Source organism: Camellia sinensis, chromosome 3 (assembly GCF_055761805.1).
Source record: "Camellia sinensis isolate YWXY chromosome 3, ASM5576180v1, whole genome shotgun sequence".
Taxonomy (NCBI): Eukaryota; Viridiplantae; Streptophyta; class Magnoliopsida; order Ericales; family Theaceae; genus Camellia; species Camellia sinensis.
The window spans coordinates 36,329,381-36,348,241 of record NC_138963.1 but is presented as its reverse complement, the minus strand read 5'-3'; the positions used below and the strand labels follow the sequence as shown (position 1 = coordinate 36,348,241).

The window sequence follows — 18,861 nt, the reverse complement described above, 5'->3', positions numbered from 1 at the left end:
ATATGTTTCCCACTCTTAGTAGGAGTGTCGTCCCCAACTTTCTCTTTCTGTCCGTCGTTGGCCATCTATTCTCCTTTCTTTTCCACAGACGGTGCCAAATTGTGTGTGTCAATTTCTGACCACACTGCCAATAAAGCATTCAGTTGGAGAACACCGGAAGAATAGATTAAGCCCGAACGACCTGTCACAAAAAGAAGAGATTCCGGTGGTGGGACGTCCACCCGAGGGCACTCCGACGATCAAGTCAGTTATCTCTCAAAGATAGAAAAAGTGCTTAACTCACTATTCAGAATACAAAAAACATACCTTAGACCCATGAGGGTGCCTCTCTTTTATAGCCAACACTTACCTAATCCCAATAGAAGCCTAGCTTCAATGGACTTAGGATTACTGCTAATCTTGGACTCCCAGTAGGATTGAGATAAACTCTCTAAGAGTCTTATCTTTACCCAAATTGAAGTCCTCTTTCATTCTAGGACTCTTGTCCCTTATCCGCTTATCCCGGATTTCGGTTTCTTCGCAGATAACCTCAGCCTAGCCGAGATCATCTCGGCGTCATAACCAGGACACGTGGCACCTCGGCTGGCACTTCGGTGACACCTCGGCCACGTGTTGTCATTCAAAATTATGTCCCCACAGAATGTGCATGTGAAACTTCTAGGTATCTTCCATAAGATAAATGTTAGTTGGTAAGAAGACCAAAATATGATTAAAAATTAAATAAATTATACTGATAGTCTTGTATTTTGATACTTGTATTACTTTGATCTCCGTAATTTCAATTGATTTAATTTTGATTTTAAATTTATTACTTTATCTTAATTTGATCCAATTGATTACAACGGTTAGTATTTCTGTATGAAAAATATGCACATAAATAGCTTGTGTCACTAAAATAACATAATGAACAAAATATATGGACTGTCGGTATAATTTACTTTTAAAATTTTAAATTTGAATATGATTTGTCTCGTTTCGAAAATTTGAATTATTTATTTTGTAGGATGATCTGTGTATATATATCATGAAATAATTAGATCAATTTGACAATTGTAACCTTCTTATCTTATTGTATTTGTCTTAAAAAAAAATAGATAATCTATTTTGAAAAACATACTCGTCATTAAATTTTTTCGATGCAAAAAGATTTGAAATGTCATGATATCTTTTAATAAACATAACATTTTTAATGTATAACTAATTTCTATTAAACGAATTAGGCGAGGGCTTGTTTATTTATTGTGTTGTTTGGGTCAGGCCCATGACTATGAGTAATGAAATTCACTTCCGTTGGGTATGGGTCGTGAACCCTAGGATAACCAATATAAAGATCATGGGCAGGGATTGGTGACTTACCATCTATACAATGCTAGCACATATAATTTTTTAGAGTATTAAAAAAAAAAGTTTACTAAGGCTTCGTTTGGCAACAGATCAGTTTAGTCAAAAAATTAAAAAATTACTCAAAAAGTCAAAAAGCTAACAACCCATACTAAAAAGTCAAAGATTCTCTTTCTTTCTACTTTTTGCACATCTTTTCGTAAAAATCAAAAAAATCATCCCAAACATACTAATTTTTTTTAGCTCATATTTTAGCCAAATAGTCAAAAAGTTACTAAATTAGTCTGTTTTCAAATGAGGCCTAAGCATAAAAAAATTAACAAAATTGAATTTTTAAAAACCAAAATCTTTACAAAATTCACTAAATATAAAAAATATAAAATTTCAATATATTTTTCTTATTTTTGTGTATTTATTAATTTTTTAAAATATTTTTTTATAAATATTTTATTATTTAGATACATCTAAGTTAGGTGTATCTAAAAAAGCAAAAAAATTGCTTAAAATTTTAAAAATATTCACTAAAAGCAAAAAAATACAAAAAATAAAAAACTCAATTTTTAAAAAATTGAATTCAGAAAACAGGAACTAAATTGTGGGCAATTTGAGAAGTTGGTAAAAAGTCAGCTTTTTGACTTTTTAGCTTTTTTACACAAAAAATCACAAAAAAGCCAACTTTTTTTTAGTTAAAAAAGCCATCAAATGCAAAAACTACCTAAGACACCACGCAATAATGTTTAGAAATGGAATTGGAGAACAATGGCAAAAGGGTTCGACTATGGTACCCAAAAGTGGTATTTGGGTACCATACATAAGAATGAATTTTAGCCCTTAGATGGGAATCTTTAATCTGGACCATTGAAAAAAAAAAAAACCGGTTGAACTAGTCACACAGCTAACACACACACACTCTTTCTCTCTTTGTCTCTATTATGTTTTGTGTCTCTTTCCCTTTCTACAGTAGACCCACCCATGGTGTTCTGTTCTGCTCTTCTTTTTTTTTTTTTTTTTTTTTCTTTTCTTTTGAATGAGTTTTGTTCTGCTAACTTTCTATATACTCTCTTTTCTCTCTATACTGTGTGAGGCTTTCTTCAAACCCTTCTCTTTCACACCCTACCGGCCTGTTGTCGCCTCGATCCCATTGTTCCACCACCACCGGCGCAACCTCCGAAGCTCTGTTCAATGGCTTCCTCGGATAGAAACAAGAAGAAAAGGGTTTGCTTTCTATACCCTTTTTTTTCTTTTTCTTTTTTTCTGAACCTTTAGACTTGTTCATGGCTCTTGGAGTGAATGTGCATATTTATAGATTGGTTTGCCTAATCCAATACAATGAGCAGTGAATATGCATATGAACAAAAAAAAAAAAAAAAAAAATTCTACATACGAGAGAGAGAGAGAGAGCATTTTGTGGGTGTGGATTTATATTTCTAGAAGTTTGACTTCTTGCGAAAAGTGTTGAAAGTGTTGAAAGATCAACTTTAATAATGTGAAAAGTTTTTGTTTTTTGAATTTTTTTTTTGGGTTCAAAATCATAAAGTGTTTCTTTTTTTTTTTTGTTCACAATTGTACGGGGAAGAAATAATTCTCCTCGTATAATCCTGTTGACTAAGTCCACGCTCCTCCGTACGACGTCGCCTTGTTACCTGAAAACACAAACGTGAGCTAGCCGGCGGGTGTGTGCCGGAAACCTCTCCGATGCCTAAGTCAGAAAACATGACAAATAGACAAAGCCCAATGTATTCAGGAAGCAAGATTGAATGTTGTGTTCTGTTACCTCCTCCAAGGTGATGCTTGTGAGCTTTTATAGGTTTCGTGTGGCACAATCCTAGTAGGACTTTTATTTCTCCATGCAGAGTCCTCCTAGGATTCAAACTCCTAAAGGATAATGCTTATCCTTTTACACCCCCCCCACTGCTTAAACCAAGTGGGATGGTTTTTACCATGGCCGAACTACCATTCGACCGAGATAAACCTGGCTATGCTGTGCCACAAAGTAAGCCGAACTACCCTTAGTTCGGCCCTTCCGCTTATATTTCCTTATCTCGGTTCTCACCTGTTCAACTCATGGTGTGCTTGGACCGAACCAACGACTCTTCGACCGGTATAACTCCAAAACCGGTATACCTCTAAAGCCAGTATAAATTCAAGAATGATGTTCCTTCAAGACCGGTCTAACTTCAAGTTGCTCCCAGACCGAAGTAGCTTAACAATTCACGAGCCGAAGTAACTTCATCTCTTTTGGCCGGAATAACTTTATCTTCATTGGGCCTGAGTAACTTTTCGGCCCTTTTTACCCAGTCCGTCATACTTTGGGCCATAAAGTCCGTCTCATAGCTCGGCCCAATTTTCACTCAAAATTACCCTCTCAATTGCCCCTTAATTCCATCTGCACAGCATGATTGGGATTACCAAGTGTCCAGCCGAGCTAAACGTTTACAAGCCTTTCCAGCCGAACTAAAACATCGTTTTAGCCTCTCCAGCCGAGCTTATTTCACTCCGGCTCTACTTGTTCGGTCAAAACGTCTCTTCAATTACTGATTGCAACGCTTCACTTTCCAATGACACGTGGCAGGTTCTGATAGGCTGTGAGCTGTTATCACGCCGCCCTCGTACTACGAAATTTTTGAACAGTCCCGCCCCTTTTTGCCGCTTTTTCTCTCTCATTTTTCACAAAACAACCTTTCTATTCTTGAATCATTCACTCATACTTTTCACATTCTTCTCTCTCCGTGCCTGCCTTTCCAACCTGTGTTTGTGTTCTTCATTTGTAGCTACTGTCTCCATCTCTAGTCCCCTTCTCTTCAATCTGGTAAGTAAATCTATTTTCCTTCCTTGTTTTTGCTTTCGTACATGTTCTAGGCATTTTGTTTACTGTATTTTCGAAAAACATGTTCTTCCTTTTCTGCTTTGCTTCTTGTATTCTTATGAAAAAATTAGTAAAAACTCATGCGTGTACGAACTATCTTGTAGAAAAATGGTCTTGAATCCAAAATCAAGTAGCAACCGAACTAGGACACTGTTTGTCCTATATAGGTAGATCACTTTAGATTATAACCGAACTAGAACTTGTAGAAATAGCAGCAGTTTCAGTAGGTTATCAACTCTTAAGTCACTTTAGCCGAGATAAATCCACCGAACGAAGTTTGAACTCCTTAATTTAGGAACCTCGGTCCCAACCGAGCTAAGCCTTTGGGGCTAAGCCAGCTTTCCTAGTTTCTAAACCAAACTCAGAAAGCTGCCCCTAGAGGCTCAACCGAAATAACAAAACTCCTAGTTCAACCGACTTAGGCCTTTGGGGCTGAACCGGCTTTCTTAGTTTTTTAGACCGAACTTAGAAAGCTGCCCCTAGACGATGAACCGGTCTAAAAATTGTTTCCAAAGCCAGTATGCCGAGATGTCTTCCAAGATTTGAACAATAAGCACTTTGCTCAAACCGAGCTCCCAAACATTTTTGCTGAACCGAGATAGAACCTGTCTTTAAAACCGAAGTAGGGCTCTTTTACCATGCTTTTAATTTGCAGCACGGTCCAGTGATCTGTGCTTAACCCCTTTGTTTTCTACTTTGCAGACTTAGGTTGCCCAGTCAATCTGTGCGCTCAACCAAACTACTGAGCATAATTTTTGCACCGATATAACTTATTCTTAAATTATACGATAGATGGGGAAGTATAGATACCTAGTAGATATTCCGGGCGGCCTAGCCGAATTCAGGAAAGACTACCAAATCCCTGACGACGTCCAACTGGTTTTGGCCGAAAAAGACGTCATTCCCTGGGATAATGAGGGCTTCGTCCCCTTCACCCTTTTATCCATCATAGAAACCGGACTACGGTTTCCGATTCAACTGTTGATTTGTGAATTTCTTAGGCAGACCAGACTATGCCCTACCCAACTGTCCACCAACTCCTACCGTATCATCATGGGAATAGCCGAACTAAACCGAAAAGCCGGACTAAATCTTGGCCTGGCCGAAATTTTCCATCAATACTCCATCGGCTCAAAAGAGGATGGGTGGGTCTATTACCTTAGGATTCGCCGCCGCCGAGAGAAGATAGTTAAATATACACCGGACAAAGACCTTAATGACGATGATTTTTTCTGGGTTTCTGGGAACTTTGAGGATTTTCAAGCCCAAATTCCTGGCCGACCTATAAATTGGAAAAAAGGAGAGCCTGGTAATTTAACTTCGGTCTTCTTCCTTGCATTTTTTACTTCGGCATTTTAATGTTTCAGCCGGACTAACAGTTGTCTTTTCTCGCAGATTTTGCCCACCTTTACTCTCTATACAGTTGTCCAAACCTTGCAACTTTGCGAGCCACACTACGATATCCTGAACGTAGCTGGGCCAAATTGCTGCAATTCGAGCCGACCTACCGATATAGTGGCCGTCGGAAAGCCAGAGAGACCGACTTTCTTCTTGAAGACGCCCCAGAACCGGACCCCTCTTTGCCCGAAATCAGACTGATCCCACTGACAGCCGAAGAAGAGATGGCGAAAAAGAACAGAGTCAGGGCTCTTTTAACCGAGACAACAAGGCCTGAAGTAACGCCACCCAGCCAATCGCACCCTACTGTTGTGGCCCTCCCTTCTCAACAGCCGTCCTCTTCCCATCGAACCAAGCGCGCCCGGACTGCTGAAACCGAACAAATTTTGGTTGACGAAGCAGAACCTGCACTTCCACCGAGTTTGCCACCGAGCCCCCAACCGGAACCTTCTGACCGAACTACTGGCAGCTGGGCCCCAAAACTAACTTTCAACGACCGAGACATCCGAGATACAGACTCGGTCGTTGCTGAGCAAGACCACCTGTTGGCCATCAATCTGGCCAAGAGTGTGTGTCTGCCCAAAGACATGGAGCATCACCAAAAACAGTTAAACACCGAACTGAAGGCCATCCGGTCTACGACTAAATCCATGATTCTGGTAAGCAACTTCGGTCGTTTTGCTGTCTACTTTATTTTTTCAACTTCTACTTTGGTTTAAAGGGAAATCTTTGCTTTGTCAGGCCCTTCAGAAAAACCAAATCACTCATAGGAAAGTACTGGAGCTTAGGAGAGTAACTAGGCAAGCACCGGCAGAGGCTGAAGCAAAAGCGGCCGAGCTGGAGGAGGCCAGAAAGGAAATGGCCGAACTACGGGGTGAGGTCGGCAGACTGACCGGAATGGTTAGTTCGGCCGAAGCCGAAAAGCAGAAGGCTGCCATTGCTCTGAAAGACAAGTATCTACGCGAGCTGGTGAAGCTGGAAAGGAAGAAAGATGCCGAAATATCAGTGGCGAAGGAGAGTGCAAAAGAGGCCGAAAAGAGAGGCTTCAAGAAGGCGGAAGATGTATACGTCCAACAATGTGAGGCCGCCAAAGAGCTGTTCTTTAAGTGCGGCTGGAGGGGAGCCGTTGAGAAGCTCGGTCATGATCCTCAGACCGAGGTTTTCAACCCTCCAGCCTACTTCATACCGAACTCTCTCACGGAATACGCCAATGCCATGCAACAGCAGTTTCTTGAGGGCTCAGACTCTGATGAAGATTCTGCCCCTGAGGATACTCCGGTTGCGAATGTAGATCAGGTAGTTCGGTCGGAGCCTACGGTGGAAGATCTAACTATTGAACAACCAAGTGAAACCTTGGTTCCGACCGAAACCACTCTTGCGACTGAAAACGTCCTTCCGCCTGAAACCGGTCTTCAAGTTGATGCCGATGCTGCCTTTGACGCCGAAATTGAAGATCTTTTTTCTTGATTTTGTATTTTTTCTCTTTTTTGTTACCTGTTGTCTTTGTAACCGGGCTGTGCCCCTCTGTAATGACTTTTCAATGAATGAAAAATTTGCTTCAACTCTTATTCCGGTTGTGATATGTATGCCTGTACTTTGTAATGTCTTCTATTACTCTAACTGCTATTTCGGTTCTAGATGGTTAAACTATGCTTACCAGCCAACCACTCCTTAGCCGACATGATTACTTCGGCTGAGGAGTACACAGAATTTGTTTAATCCAGTCAACCATTCTTCAGCCATACCTCTACTTCGGCTGAAGAGTACAAAGAGTTGGTTTAATCCAGCCAACTCAATTTCAGCCATACCCTTACTTCGGCTGAAGGGTTACAAGAGTTGGTTTATTCCAGCCAACCACTATTCAGCCATACCCTTACTTCGGCTGAAGAGTAAAAGTTGGTTTATTCCAGCCAACCGCTCTTCAGCCATACCCGTACTTCGGCTGAAGAGTAACAAGAGTTGGTTTATTCCAGCCAACCACTCTTCAGCCGAATTCAGCCATACCCTTACTTCGGCTGGAGAGTAACAAGAGTTGGTTTATTCCAGCCAACCACTTTTCAGCCATACCCTTACTTCGGCTGAAGAGTAACAAGAATTGGTTTATTCCAGCCAACCTTCTAAGTTAGTTTTTCCAGCTAACTTAGAATAATGTTTGGTTATTCCGACCAAACGTCCTGCAGCCTGGATCCTTATCCTGGGCTTAGGAAGGGTGTTGGTTTATTCCAGCCAATCTCTAAGTTAGTTTTTCCAGCTAACTTAGAATAATGTTTGGTTATTCCTACCAAACGTCCTGCAGCCTGGATCCTTATCCTGGGCTTAGGAAGGGTGTTGGTTTATTCCAGCCAATCTCTAAGTTAGTTTTTTTCCCAGCTAACTTAGAACAATGTTTGGTTTATTTCGACCAAACGTCCTGCAGCCTGGATCCTTATCCTGGGCTTAGGAAAAGTGTTGGTTTATTCTAGCCAACCTCTAAGTTAGCTTTTTCCAGCTAACTTTAGAGCAATGTTTACAATATTTCTATCTTTACTAAAGCTAACTTTTATAGAGAACAACTTATGCTGAAAAGAATCGTTTGTTTTATTGAAGAAAGAAAAAATTACACAGGTTTGAAAGAGAAAAAGCTAAAAGTAAAATAACTTGAGATTGGCCGTGTTCTATGGCCTAGGGATTGCTTTGCCGTCCTTGTCTTCTAGGTGGTATGCCCCTTTGCCTACTAACCCAACCACTTTGTAAGGACCTTCCCAGTTTGGCCCTGACTTGCCATCTCCTGGTACCAAGGTGTTTCCCATTACTTTGCGCAGTACCCAATCGCCGATCTTGAATTGTCTTGGATGCACCTTTTTGTTGTATTTTCTAATTAACTCTCGTTGGTATGAAGCGATGTGAACCAGTGCTTTTTCTCTTCTTTCTTCCGCAAGGTCAAGTTCCAATGTTATGACTTCTCTATTTAAGTCTGGATCAAAATTTTCGCTTCGAATTGTGGGGAGGCCAACTTCCAGTGGGATTACTGCTTCCATTCCATAGGCTAAGGAGAATGGTGTCTCTCCTGTTGATCGTCGAGCCGTGGTGCGGTAAGCCCATAAAACATGAGGAAGTTCGTCCGCCCATTTGCCTTTTGCCTTCTCTAATCTTTTCTTAAGTCCATCCAAGACGACTTTATTTGATGCTTCTGCTTGGCTATTTGCTTGAGGATATGCCGGTGTAGAATTATAGAACTCTATCTTGTACTCTTCACAAAAGCTTCTGAAGATTCTGCCGTCGAATTGAGTGCCATTGTCTGAGATTAGGGCCTTTGGTATGCCAAATCGAGTGATGATGTTTTGCCAGACGAACTTCTTCACATCTTTTTCCTTGATTAATGCCAATGCTTCTGCTTCAACCCACTTTGTGAAGTAGTCTGTTGCTGCGAGAAAGAACTTCCTGCCGCCGGGCGCTGTTGGAAGTGGTCCTACGATGTCCAAGCCCCACATTGCGAAAGGCCATGGGCTAGTCAATGGTAGGAGTTCTCTGGCTGGTTGATGTATTTGATGTGCGAATTTCTGGCATTTTTCACACTTCTTCACATATTTCTCTGAGTCTGCCTGCATATATGGCCACCAATAACCTTGTGAAATGGCCCTGTAAGCTAGCGACCTTCCCCCTTGATGGCTTCCGCACACTCCTTCGTGTATTTCGAACAAGAATGCTTCTACTTTGCTGGGATGAACGCACTTTAGGTAAGGCCCTGAGAATGACTTCTTGTATAATGCCAAAGATGGAGATAGCCAAAATCGCTGCGACTTTGCCCTTATTCTGTTGGCTTCTTTTTTCTCTTCTGGTAGGATGCCGTCTTTTAGGAACAGGATGATGGGATCCATCCAAGAGGGGCCTAATTCAGCGCAACATACTTCTTCTGCTTCGGGGTCTTCTATGCTTGGTCTTGGTAAGTAGTCGATCAGTAGTGGATGAGGTATGGAGGAATCTGCCATTGAGGCGAAGCCTGCTAGTTCGTCTGCTCTGCTATTTTCCTCCCTGCCGATTTGCTCTATCCTTACTACTTCAAATTTCTTGATCTCTGTTCTGACCAACTCTTGGTATTTGGCCATCCTATCATCTTTTGCTTCATAGTCGCCAGAAATTTGATTTACCACCAGTTGTGAGTCGCTGTAAACCATTAGTTCGGTGGCCTTCATGTAGTATGCTGATTTGAGTCCTGCGAGAAGCGCTTCATACTCCACTTCGTTGTTTGATGCTGGGAAACCAAGGTTGATTGCTTGCTCTACAACCAGGCCATCTAGGGAGATGAGGACTATGCCAAGCCCTGCACCATGCCGGTTGGATGCTCCATCCACAAAGAGCTTCCATATCTCTCCAATGAACAACTTCCAGCATGTGGAGGGGTCAGATGATGTCGTGGGGTCAAGAATGGTGTTTTCTTCAAGGTCCATATTTGCTGTCTGCCCTTCGTCCTCTGATTGTACTGTTGGTGAGCCTTTGTTTGTCTCTTCCTTGTTGTCCTTAGTCTGGTCTGTCTTGGCGTTTGATTGACTACCTTCTACTAGGGGTTGCGCTATTCCGGCATCAACTTCCGTCCCTAGTTCGGTTGTGTCAGTTAGGTCGACTGGGCAGATATGATGACTTCTAGGAGTAAACTCTGCGACGAAGTCTGCCAAAGATTGGGCTTTTATTGCGGTCTTGGGTTGGAACTTGATGTCGAATTGTCCCAACTCTACTGCCCACTTCAAAATTCGCCCATTAAAGTTCGCCTTTTCAAACAGAGCTTTTAGTGGAAAGGCTGTGAGGACGACTATGGTGTGGGCATGAAAGTAGTGTGCCAATTCCCTGGAGGCCATCATTAAGGCCAATGCTAATTTTTCCAAGAGCAAGTACCTTGTTTCGGCTCCCAACAATGTCTTGCTGACATAAAAAATGGGCAAGTGTTGTATTCCTTCTGCACGAACCAACACTGCGCTAACTGCGTGCTGGGAGACTGCCAGGTATAAGAAGAGTTCTTCACCAGGTACTGGGGTGACAAGTAGTGGTGGGGAAGACATATATTCCTTCAAGCTTTCCAGAGCTTGGTCGCATTCTTCATCCCACTCAAACTTGGCCTTTAAAGCTTGAAAGAATGGTCGTAGTCTATCCGACGACCTGCTTATGAACTGATTGAGTGCAGCCGCCATGCCGGTGAGATGCTGTACTTCTTTGACTGAGTTTGGTCTCTCCAACTCCTGGATTGCTTTGATCTGGGAGGGGTCTGCTTCTATACCCCGGTTGGTCACAAGGAAGCCCAAGAATTTGCCAGATCCTACTCCGAATGCGCACTTGGATGCATTGAGGCGTAACTTGTGCTTCTTCAAGACTTCAAACATCTCTCCTAAGTCCTTGAGATGGTCATTCTCATCCTTGCTTTTGACCACTATGTCGTCGATGTAAGCCTCCACTGTTCTGCCTAACAATGGTTCAAACATCTTGGTGACCATCCGTTGGAATGTCGCCCCTGCGTTCTTCAGGCCAAAGGGCATGACCTTGTAACAGTATAGTCCTCTTGGAGTTGTAAAAGATGTGACCTCCTGGTCTGGTTCATGCATGGCGATTTGGTGATAGCCTCTGTATGCATCCAGAAAGCTAAGTCGGTTGTGCCCTGCCGTCAGGTCCACTAGTTGATCTATCCGGGGTAGAGGGAAGCTGTCTTTTGGGCACGCCTTGTTGACTGTTTTGTAGTCGACGCAGACTCGCCATTTGCCATTTTTCTTTGGTACTACGACTGTGTTGGAGATCCATCTTGGGTAGTGTACTTCTCTAATTGCTCTTGCCTCCAGCAGGTTGCCTACTTCTTCTGCCACTATTTCAGCGTGGTGGAGTGCCGATCTGCGTGTGCGTTGAATGACTGGTCTGGCGGATGGGTGGACATTGAGTTGATGACTGATGAAGTTTGGATCAATGCCAGGCATGTCGTAGGGCGTCCAGGCAAACACTTCGATGTTAGAGGTCAAGAATTCCAAGACCTTTAATCTCTCAGCGCTGGACAACGATGAGCCAAGAAAGAAGAACTTATTCGGGTTCTTCTCATCTATTTTTACCTCCACCAAGTCCTCCACTGCTTTCTGGTCCGCTGTTTTGCCGACATCTGCGAATAGCTCTTTACTTTCTGGTTCTTCCACCGAATGAACGTATCCTTTGGCAGTGCGGCTGCCATTCACCGTGGCGAAACATTGTTTTGACATGATTTGATCTCCATAGACTTCTTCAATTATGCCGGTGTCGTTGGGGAACCGCATTACCTGATGGTAAGATGACGCCACCGAACGTATGGCGTGCAGCCATGTTCTGGCCAAGATGATGTTGTAAGTGGAGGGGACCTTCAATACCCAGAACTCCACTTGCTTTGTTACGCTTCCTGCTCTGACCGGAAGAATTATTTTGCCGACGGGCCACTCTGGCATGGAGTTGAATCCAATTAGGGGAGAAACTGCAGGCGCCAAGTCTTTGTCTTGTAGCTTCAGTTGTTTAAATGTGTCGTAGTACATGATCTCACATGAACTACCCTGGTCAATCAGAATCCGCTTGACGTCAAAATCCTTGACTCAGAGAGTGACGACCAGAGCATCATTGTGAGGACAGTATATTCGATCCAAGTCCTTATCCGAAAAGGACATAACATTTGTTGCCTCTGTCTTTCCCTTCTTGATGGCAGGTTGGGCACTTAGCACCTCTCTAAAGTTCTCAGCCTTCTTGATTGATCCCCTGAGCTCGCATACACGCTCAGGTTCAAAGACTCCATGTATTACATTGATAATGCCTTGAGGTGGGGCGTCGATTGGCATTCCGTTGGGGTTATTGTGATCCTGGGGGGCTGGTTGCGTCCCTCCTTCAATGTATTTGTCCAAGTATCCTGCTGCCACTAATTCTTCCAGGTGTTGTCTCAATGGTGTGCAATTCTCAGTGCGGTGCCCTTTTTCTTTGTGGAAGGTGCACCGCGATCTTTCGTCATAATCCTTCTGGGCTTCTCCTAGCTTGGCTGGCCACTTGACGTAAGGCTCATCTCTTATTTCGCTAAGAATCTGATATATCGGTTTCTTGAACACCGTGGTTATGGCAGTACGGATTCTCAACCATCTTTTATCAGGGTCTTCTCCGTTATCTCGTCTGCCACGTCTGTTTTTGCTCTGACGATCTACTGTATTGACCTTTGCTGAGGTCTTCTTTTCTGGTACTGCGGTCGTACTAGATTTTGCTTTGGCACGTGCGTCATCCTCTTCTACCCTGATGTGCTGATGCACTCTTTCCATCAGGGCTTCCATAGTGAGGGGTGGCGTCATGGTAATCGAGTCCCACAGTCTGTTCCCAACTGGAAGGCCTCTTTTATATTGTGCAATGGCGAGATTGGTGGGGCAGTCCCCAATCTGATTGAATGTTTCCCAGTAGCGACTGTTGTAGGATCTAAGGGTCTTTTTATCCCCCATGTCGATGGAGAGTAACTGGTCAATCTCCACCGGTGTTTTTGTGTTTGTTCGGAACCTTGTTATGAACGTTTCTGCCAATTGAGCCCAGGAGGCTATGCTGCCTTCTGGAAGTTTTTCGAACCAAGTCAAGCCTAGGTCGCCAAGGCTTGATGGGAAGAGTATGCACATTAAGGCCTCGTTTCTCCTGTATACGGCCATGACTTGGCGAAAGTGGCTCAAGTGTGAATACGGGTCCGTCTTTCCTTCATACGTAGTGAATTTCGGCTGAAGGAAGCCTGATGGTAGGGGCGCGTTTTCGATCGCTGGAACAAACGGTGAAGTCTGCAGTCTTGCTAATGCCTTGTTCGTCGGTTCATAGGCAGGGCGCGGTATTGGCATTCCCACCTCGACGCTTCCATGCGTCCGAGGAGCCAACCGTTGCAAGGCTGAAACTCTATGTGGATCCCTTGCTCTGGCATCCTCCTTGCATCGTGCTTTCTCTTCGAGCACGGTTCGTAAGTCGGATGATCTGGGTAATTCCGTCTGTTTAGATCTGGTTTGGTGCGAATGTGAGGGCCAATATGTGCTTCCTTCAGTGTATGACCTTTCAGATCTCGTCCTCTCAGACTTGGAGTGACGAGTTCTGGAAGACCAGGATTGTGTGTCGCCTGTTCCGAGGCTTCTGTTCTCTCCTTGCGAGGGTGTAGTATTCCTACTACGATTTTCTGAGTGGCGAGGGGGCGTCTTGTTTTTATGCCCCTCTCCTGTCGCCACTTCTTTTTTCTTCATCTGGCGTTTCAAGGCCTCCATGTCCGCCGCCATCTTCTTTATCAATTCATCTTGCTCTTTTACACGATCTTCCAGAGCTTGAGGGTCAATCCTCCGTCTTTGTCTGTCGGGACTTTGAGAATGGGATTGTCGGGGGCTGTGAGTCCGTCTCCCCCTAGCATCCCTCCTGGAGGTATGTCGTTGGGGCTCCAAGTCCGCCATGGGAGGGACAGAAGGTAATCCTTCATGCCTTGCGCCCCCTTCTGGAGTTAGTCCGTCGACGGCGGACTGCGGCAATTCTTCAATGTGTGCCATTGAATGAGAAAAGGAGAAGCTTAGTCAAGAGGTTTCGTTCTGTCTGTTCTTTCCCACAGACGGTGCCAATTGTACGGGGAAGAAATAATTCTCCTCGTATAATTCTATTGACTAAGTCCACGCTCCTCCGTACGACGTCGCCTTGTTACCTGAAAACACAAACGTGAGCTAGCCGGCGGGTGTGTGCCGGAAACCTCTCCGATGCCTAAGTCAGAAAACATGACAAATAGACAAAGCCCAATGTATTCAGGAAGCAAGATTGAATGTTGTGTTCTGTTACCTTCTCCAAGGTGATGCTTGTGAGCTATTATAGGTTTCGTGTGGCACAATCCTAGTAGGACTTTTATTTCTCCATGCAGAGTCCTCCTAGGATTCAAACTCCTAAAGGATAATGCTTATCCTTTTACACCCCCCCCACTGCTTAAACCAAGTGGGATGGTTTTTACCATGGCCGAACTACCATTCGACTGAGATAAACCTGGCTATGCTGAGCCACAAAGTAAGCCGAACTACCCTTAGTTCGGCCCTTCCGCTTATATTTCCTTATCTCGGTTCTCACCTGTTCAACTCATGGTGTGCTTGGACCGAACCAACGACTCTTCGACCGGTATAACTCCAAAACCGGTATACCTCTAAAGCCAGTATAAATTCAAGAACGATGTTCCTTCAAGACCGGTCTAACTTCAAGTTGCTCCCAGACCGAAGTAGCTTAACAATTCACGAGCCGAAGTAACTTCATCTCTTTTGGCCGGAATAACTTTATCTTCATTGGGCCTGAGTAACTTTTCGGCCCTTTTTACCCAGTCCGTCATACTTTGGGCCATAAAGTCCGTCTCATAGCTCGGCCCAATTTTCACTCAAAATTACCCTCTCAACAATCATAAAATGTTTCTTTTTTGTTTTTTTTGATTTGTTTTTTGCTTCAACCTCTGTTATTAAAACTACCCATTGAGTTCAACAATTTGGGGGTTATGGGACATAAGAGGTTGGAATTGGTATTGGTTTTTTGGGACGACACGGGAAGAGAGATTGTGAGGTTTGAAAGAGAGAGAGACTTTTTTTTTGTTTTTGTTTTCTTTGGTAATGGAAGCAAAAAAATTGAAATTTTGTGTGGATTTTGATGAAGAGGATTTTTTTGAGGGGGGGAAGGGAGAGGGGTGGACATTTCGGGAAAGAATGTGTTGGAAAATGGTGGAGGTATTGATTGTTTTTGGCTTCTTCTTTGAGACAATAATACAAAGCTGTTTTTGTAATATAAATTACAACATTGTTTGACAAGAAGAAATTCATCCTATTGCTCCCAACTAAATATGAATGAATTGGTTTTGTAATGTTATACAATAATAACTTTTTTAACACACAATTTTCAGTGGAATTTTTTTTAACACAAAATTTTCAGTGGAATTTTTTTTTTTTTATATCCGTGCATTTTTTTATTTTTTATTATCTCTTAGGAAGTTTTAGTCAAAAAGCCTTCCAAATTTGAAAAACCTTCCATTTTTTTCTCTTAATCCCCAAATCTTTCTAGAATACTAGGTATATGGTTGTCTCATATGTTTTGGAGTTTGTTTGTTTGTTTGTTTGTGGGTATGAATTTTGTGTTGTCTCATATGCTTTGTTACTTATTTTTTTAAAGTAATGGTGGTCCCATTTGTAATTTTTATGTTCTTTCTTTCTTTTTCTTATTTTTTTCTTTATCATTTATACACTTTGTTTGTTTTTGGAATGGAGGGACATGAATGGTTGACAAATTGTCCCATTGGTGGGTAATGGGGACTCTGACACTTTTTGCTAGACAATAAATGGTTGAGTTTTTTTGTATTATCTCATGCTTTGTTGTTTATATTTTTAAAAGTAAGATAGTCTATGGTGGCCCCATTTGTAGTTTTTTTTTTAGTCTTATTTCTATTATTTTTTTGAAGTAAGATAGTCCATGATAGTCATATATCTATTATCAGTTTGCTTTGGAGATTGTGTATATGGGACCATATGCTTTATTACATTTATTTTTAAAAGCAATATAGTTCATGATCCCATTTGTGATTTTTTTGTTTTGTTTCTTTTTTGTTTCTTTTTTTTTTAAAGCAAGATAGCCCATGATGGCCCCATTTCTGTTATTGTTTTTGTTTATAGAATGGAGGGATATGTAGGCTTGATTAATTGTCCTATTAGTGAATAACTAGGCCTTGGGTGAGTAATCTTAAAAGAATATATATATATATACACACAATATTTATAGAATACAATGAAAGAACACTATAAAAAATTAATGATATTAATAATATGTTTTAATTGTAGTGTTTTAATATAGGATTAAATTTTCATAGTATGTTTTGGAATTTAAATTTGGTCTAATGTATTTTTTGTTATTGTATTTAGCTAACCATGACAACTCGGACAGCATTGAACTCAGTTTATGAGTTAATACAATTGCTTCAACCATTACAAAAAGAAGCTATCAAATTAGTTGGCTTTGGAGGTTTATTAGAGCTTAAATGCACGAGATTGTCACGACAACTCTGTGAATGGTTGGTTGGTTGTTTTGATCATACATCTCGGTGTTTATTCGTTCATGGTAAAAGAATAATTATAACACCATTTGATGTAAGCCACATATTAGGACTTCTTGTGAGGAATCAATTATAAACATAAATGGGGACCACACTGATATTGAAGAGTTGTCGAACAAGTATGGTGTTAAGAAGTGTGGTTCTATTTCATTGAGGTCTTTAAGGAATGAGTTGTCTAATATGAAAGTAGGCGGGGATGATTTTAAGGGAAGATTTGTATTGTACATTCTAGGTTCTCTTTTGTGCCCTACATCGGAGTTGTCAATAAATCATTGTTTTCTCCATTCTTTGAAAGATATGTCTTCTTTACATAAGTTAAATTGGTCAAAACTCATCTTAGACTTTTTAGTCGATGGTGTGCGAAAGTACAAGGACAAAGGAGAAGGAAAGGGACAACGAGGAATTCGAGGTTGCTTGTTTTTTCTAATGGTATGTTTCTAAATCATGGTAAACAAATGATTGTCTATTTAGTGCATTCTTGAACTTACTAATCATTACATAACCATATCATGTAGTTATTCTACATTGAGCATGTGACACCTGCTGTGGATTTTGTTAGTCCATGTGCAAGTAGACAAGCACCTCGTTTAGTATATTGGACAGATGAGGTGATTAAAAAGAGAATCTCCATGTTAGAAAAACTTCAATACCAAAACAACAAGAAGGTAATCTTATGTGTTATATAATTTAATTTGTATGCGTGTTGTAATTAAAGAATTTGTTTAACATGTTTGTTATTATTTTCTTAATAGGTTGGTTTTATTGTTGAAGATAATGATGTGAGCGTAGAGCCAAACATAGATGCACGGCTAAGTAATGTTGAAAAAGAAGTGAAAGATTTGAGAGGAGACTTGAATAACTTAGTCATTGGTGTCAGTCAATCAATAGAATCTGCCAAAGAAGAGATTTTGATAGCAATTGCAAAGGTAGCTAATGGGTCATGGGCTATTGAGAAGGAGAAACACTCTCATGATATCGATTGTCAATTGAAAAATGAAGATATTTTGGATGACAAATGGAGTCCCCCACCTTATGCTTTCCAAGATCGTACGTCTCCTATGGATAAACAACTCAAACAAGAAAATGAGGGATTGCCTAAGACTCCATTAGGTGATCAGTTCACATTGTCCGTATCTCCATTTGCCCCATTTTTTAGTGAACATGAGCTACTACCACCAAAGTTACCAAAAGGGATTTTAAAAAAGTCAATTCCGGTAGATGATGGTGCCGAGTCTTCAACAGTTTTGCCTTATCATATGAAGCTTAGGAGGGAAAGCAAACAAAAAAAAAGCAAACACATACTTTCACCCTATGATGTTGAACTTGGCAAGGTAAGATACATTATTATTATTATTATTATTACTATATGTTTTGTTTTGTTGTTAGAATTGAAAGTAGTTATTGATTTATTTGTGTTATGCAGAAATATAATATAACAAGCAAACAACTTGACATGTTGCCTAAATATGGACAAAAGGTAATAAATAATATTTGTACACATAACAATTTTTTTAAAAATAATTCATTACAAATGAACTTAGTCACCGACTGATTTATGTTATACAGGAAGCTACAATGAAAAATAAACAAGTTGTTGTGTTTCCTGAACAACATTCGATAAAGGTATACTTATGTTTTCTTATAGAAACTCATTTTTAGGAGAATATTCAATTACATACTTTATGAAAATGTTATTAATTATTGGTTAAAAATAGATTTCTGAGTTGTTGAGTATGCCAACTCCCATGAAAGGATTTGATTTGCCACCGCTTTCAGTTGAGGATAAATTGATAAGAGACTATTTGTTTCATCGTAGTAAATTGGAAAGGTTCTATTGCTTTCAAGAAATATTTTCTTTTATGTTTCATGTATTTATATTGTCACATTGACATGTATCACTTAATTAATATGATAGTGAAATTCTTATTAACTTTGATATTCAATGTGTGGGTGATTTTCTGACCACACTGCCCGCTTAGTAACCAGCTGGAGAGCACTGGCAGAATAGATGGCACCTGACTGACCTGCAACAGAAATATAAGAATCCCGCGGTGGTTTCGACCACCCGGGGGCACTCCGACGATCAAGTCAGTATATCTCTCAAAGATAAATCAAGTACTAAACTCACAAGCTTGAGTATCAAAAAACATACCTTAGACCCATGGGGGTGCCTCTCTTT

At 41.3% G+C, this 18,861-nt stretch overlaps 1 long non-coding RNA gene across 1 annotated transcript; it reads left to right on the top strand.

Annotated features, from left to right (window-relative positions):
- Window positions 1-18,103: 18,103 nt before the first annotated feature.
- On the top strand, window positions 18,104-18,510 carry LOC145820954 (uncharacterized). The gene is made up of 3 exons (XR_014362996.1): window positions 18,104-18,159; window positions 18,249-18,305; window positions 18,398-18,510. It is a non-coding gene; the product is annotated as an uncharacterized LOC145820954 (long non-coding RNA).
- The last annotated feature ends 351 nt before the right edge of the window (window positions 18,511-18,861 follow it).